Below are 4,774 nucleotides of genomic sequence, written 5' to 3'. Positions count from 1 at the left end.
GAATGTTATTAGATGGTCAACATCGTTAAAGTAAGGGAAAAACTTGCCTTACAGATCTTTTGACATTCTTTGAAAAGGTTATTGCTTATGTAGATGAGGGTAAGAATGTAGATTTGGTGTATCTGGATTTTCTGAAAGCATTTGACAAGGTGCCACATAAAGGGCTAGTGAAAATGATTTACATAGGTGTGGCGGATAGCAAATTGGATAGAAGAGTGGCTGGATGGAAGAAAGCAGAGGGTTGTGACAAATAGGGCCCAGTCAAACTGGATTAATTTCCAAAGTGGGGTACCTCAGGACTCAGTTTTAGATAGAACCTTTGCTCTTTTTGATTTACACCAATAGAATAGATGAAAAAATGGTCAATAAATTACATAAATTTGCAGATGATATTAAGGTCTTGGGTGTTGCAAGCTGCAAAGAGGATGCTGCTGATTTAAAAAAAGATTTAGACCATTCATTGAACTGGACAAATAAATAGCAAATGGGTTTTAATTATAACAAATGCAAGATAATGCATGTGGATTATCATAATTTGAATTATAAGTACAATGTGGATGGAAATAACCTTAACGGTGTCATGAAAGAAAGGGATCTTGTTGTACTAATTGATCATACTTAACAATTTGAATAGTAGGACTAGGGGAAACAATATAAATTTTGGCAACGTAGGGGTCATCTTCAGCTAACACAGTTTGATGTTTGTAACAGGGTGGTTGGCCTTTGGAAAGGTTTGCCTTTGGACGTTGTGAAGGCAGTAAATTTAAGTGAGTTTAATAGAAAGCATGATAAGAATATGATTGATAAGGGCAGATTTAAGATTATTTTTTTAAAATTTATTTATTAATAGTTTTAGTTTAGAGGATGGAACAGTCGAGATGGACCAATAGGTCACATGTTGTCCCAAAACGTTATGTTAATACTTCTTTGACTTCTCACTACTCATTACTGCTCATTACCTCACTGAATCTCTTATTAATAATGTTCCCTTATTTCTAGGTAATTAAATATAGCTTACAACAAGGCCTCTGTATTTGATTGTGAAATCCCTTGAACAAAAAGAAAAAAAAAACAAAAACAAACACAATACTAAACTGTATATTCACCTAGTCGTTTTTTGTTTGTTCCCGAGGGTTATAGTATACGAATGAGATGACCTATTGTCCCTTGCTGTCCTGTCATTGGGGGAGTTCTCCCGAAGTTGGTGTTTTAGCGAACGCACTGGTGGCTCTATCCGTGGTGATCCTCTTGGAGTGGTGTCAACAAGAACCTTGGGCTGTTCAGCAGGCCGACTTTCCACGAGTAAATTTTTCTCTGGCTGTTTTCTCACTAACGTACTTCCAAAGACAATCACATAGAATTGCCTTTTGGCTTGAACCACTTGTTCGTCTGGATTATGTAAATCACATCATTCATTCTTTTCAGAACAAATCTGTCACCTTCCAGCACCTGCTTAACTGTGGAGTTTCTAACAGTGGAGATTGTGCAGCCATACAACGCCACCTTGATGGAATTCAGTCTTATCAGCTTAACATCATAGCAACTTTTAATCTTATTACAACTTGAAGTATTTTGCATTTGAAGTCATGTATGACAACAATAGTGTTCCTTAGTCTCTCTGCATATTTTGAATATGCCTCTGATGAGTTATGTCATCCAAGTAAATGAGTACGGCATTTCAAGTTAGTTCAGAAAGAACACACTCCATTTATCATTGAAATGTAGCAGATGCGCTATAAAATCTAAATGATAACATAACAAATAGCCACAATTCATTCCCGCAGTAAATTAGTGCTACATCAACCTGCACTTGCTAATATCCACACTTAATATCCAATGAAGAAAGCCATTTTGATCCAGATATATCATCCAAGGGAGAGTCAATTCTTAACAGTGGGTAAACATTATTTTATGTAACTTCATTCACCATCCGATAATCCCCATAGAACCTTATGGATCTCTCCTTTGTCTTATCAAGTATAATAATACTCGGTAACAAAGAACTGAATCACTTTGATTACTCACTGAATACTTCAGTGAATTGTTATTATTCGTTAACTGTTAATTACTTCACTGATTCTCGCATTTATTATCCACCATTATTTCTTAATACTGCAAGAAATTTCGAGATGATTATATCATCATCCTCATTAACTCCTTTTAGCAAACACTTGAAAATAGTAAATTACAACACAACCAAAGAACAAGTTAAATATTTCTTGTTGCACGAATTTTGTAAGTTATGAATAGGTAAGAAAACAAACGTTTTACTATATAACAAATGAATCTTTCAGTGTACTGAGTGTCTCAGCATTAACTCTAGGGACATAGTAACAAAAACATTTACGTAATCAACAGCTTTAAGTTAATTCCGATAATTCCGTACCGTAAGTATATTGATATTCAAATTATAACAAATACTATATTTCATATCTATGATTTATAAGATTTATGTTTCCGTATATGATTAATCTTTTAATTTAGCCTTCAGAAAGCGCCTGATCTTTTTATATATTTACAAGGAAAATGTAAAAAATACATGATTTTAATACATAAGAAATTACAAAAAGTACAATTATAATTTTCGGTTTTTACATTTCTTATATTATTGAGCCTAGCGTCTCGTCATGTGTGACGAAGAATCCAGGATTCGAGATTGGACAAATTCTTTAAGTTAGTGGATATTTTTGGCTGCTTGTTCATCTGGGTAGTTGTTCAAATACACGAAGCTTGGTCTATCCCAGAATTTGACTTCACGTTATGTTTTGTCTGTTTGTTTTAAAGCAAAGCCACATTTGGCTATCTGCTGTTTCCACTGGATTTTAGTGTCGTAAATCCTTAGACTCACTACTGTCCCACCAGGGGACTTTACGTTAGGTATGTTTGTTTTGAAATTAGGCATAAAGCTATACAACGGGATATCTGTGCTCTGCCCACCATAGGTATCGAAACCCGGTTTCTAGTGTTGTAAGTCCACAGACATACCGCTGTGCCACTGGGGGGTCGTTAGGTATGACTTGAGGTTTATTGATTAAAACCTCAACCTGAAGAAAACCCATTTTAACAGATAACTAATATATATATATATATATATTCAGTTTTAAAAACGTTCAAATAGTTTTTACATTGCAAAAAATTATGTTTTAATTTTTACGGAAAGACAAAAACTGAAATTCTGACGTTCTAGAAACTTACGACGAATGTTAGAATGATGTTTGACATAAAACATTAATTTTTCACACCATATATGTGTAAGAGATTTATATTGTACAGGTTCATTTAAGGCGATGAATGGTGGATAACTTAGAACATTAAAAAAAATTATTGTTTCCCAGTGGGCCAGTGGTACATTTCTGGAATTGCAATATTAAAATCCGGGGTTATATTCCTCTTAGTAGACATAACGTAAATAGCATATTATATATATCTTTGTGCTAAACAAGATAGGAACAGAAATTATAATGTTTTTACAAGTAAATGTATTGATATATTACAAAAATTGCATTAGTGTTTTTTGTTGTTTTTTTAAGTATGCACAAAGCTACACAAGGGCTATCTGTGCTCTGCCCACCACGGGTATCGAAACCCAGTTTCTAGCGTTGTAAGTCCGCAGACATACTGCTGTTCCACTGGCGGGCATGCATTAGTGTAACTAAGTAGTTTTACCAAAACCACAACTAAGGAAATAAGATCTGATTGTGTAAAAGTGTTGAGTGCTTATCAGGATTAAGAAGATTTCATCACTTACAACAAGAATAATAATAATACCAGTACCAGTTAACAAATAAATTACTTTTTAACTGTTAACTTTGTATGCGATCATTAAGAACCTTGTGTTTCCTCCGTATAAAGTGTTAAGTTATGGTTTATAATAGTAAACGTTATAATCTTTAGGATCCAACATATGTTACAACATCTCTCTTCTAAGTTCAGAAATTAAAGTTGCAAGTCGTACTTAGTTGCATTGCCTTCTTGATGTTTTATGCAGTATCGTTTATTTCAAAAAATAATTCAAGGCTTTTTTCTTACCGTAAAGTGATAAAAGCTTCAACGTACATATAGATATATAAATCTAATGTTAAGTCTTTAGTAAGATGTAACAGAAAATGTATTTAATTGTAAATAAGAAACGCGTAGCATAGCCTAATTTCTACTGGTATTTTGCTGGTCATCAGTTTATATAAATATTTGTCTGTTAGTAAACTTCATACAAGCATAAAGTAAACACCAAGTATCTCTGAAAGCAAATATTTCAGTAAATGTTTAGGATAGTTCGCTTAATAATCAAAACTTTGACATGTTTTCTCTTTAGATAAATAGAGTTATTGCAATAATGGCAGCTCCATATAACTCAGAACCCAGACAGAATTGGTATCCACCTTCATCTGGTGTAGTTGGAATACCACCAGCTGGCGGATTAGGTTATCCACCACCAGGTTGGGTTTCTTATTTATTCTTCATGTATATTGAGTGTATATTGTTCACCAAGATAGCTTCAAAAGTTTTCCAAAACACTTTTTCATAAAGTATTGTCTAAATATTTTTGAATAATAAATTGCAATCAGTAGTATATATATATATCATAGATGGTATGTCTTGAATAGAATTGTGGATTTGTGTTTAGAAATATATATCAGTTCCAATATCTAATGATCTTCTTATGTATGCGTATACCATAAGATCTAGGAAAAAGGTTGTTTAAATTATTTTTAATAACTCTTTTTGTCTTTAGGACCTGCAGGTGTTCAGTGGATGTCTCTTCCCTCGGCTCCCC

The 4,774-nt window shown here is 33.5% G+C and overlaps 1 long non-coding RNA gene across 1 annotated transcript in view; it reads left to right on the top strand.

Moving 5' to 3' along the window:
• Positions 1–4,774, top strand: part of LOC111085048 — a 6,527-nt gene extending 1,753 nt beyond the window's left edge. The window contains exons 2-3 of the long non-coding RNA XR_002609912.1: positions 4,313–4,436; positions 4,733–4,774. This is a non-coding gene — a long non-coding RNA (uncharacterized LOC111085048). The remainder of the gene's footprint in view (positions 1–4,312; positions 4,437–4,732) is intronic.

The sequence above is a fragment of the Limulus polyphemus genome, unplaced genomic scaffold (assembly GCF_000517525.1).
Source record: "Limulus polyphemus unplaced genomic scaffold, Limulus_polyphemus-2.1.2 Scaffold214, whole genome shotgun sequence".
In the NCBI taxonomy this organism is placed as follows: Eukaryota; Metazoa; Arthropoda; class Merostomata; order Xiphosura; family Limulidae; genus Limulus; species Limulus polyphemus.
Note: the sequence above shows the minus strand (reverse complement) of the source record. Positions and strands in the feature narration are given on the sequence as shown.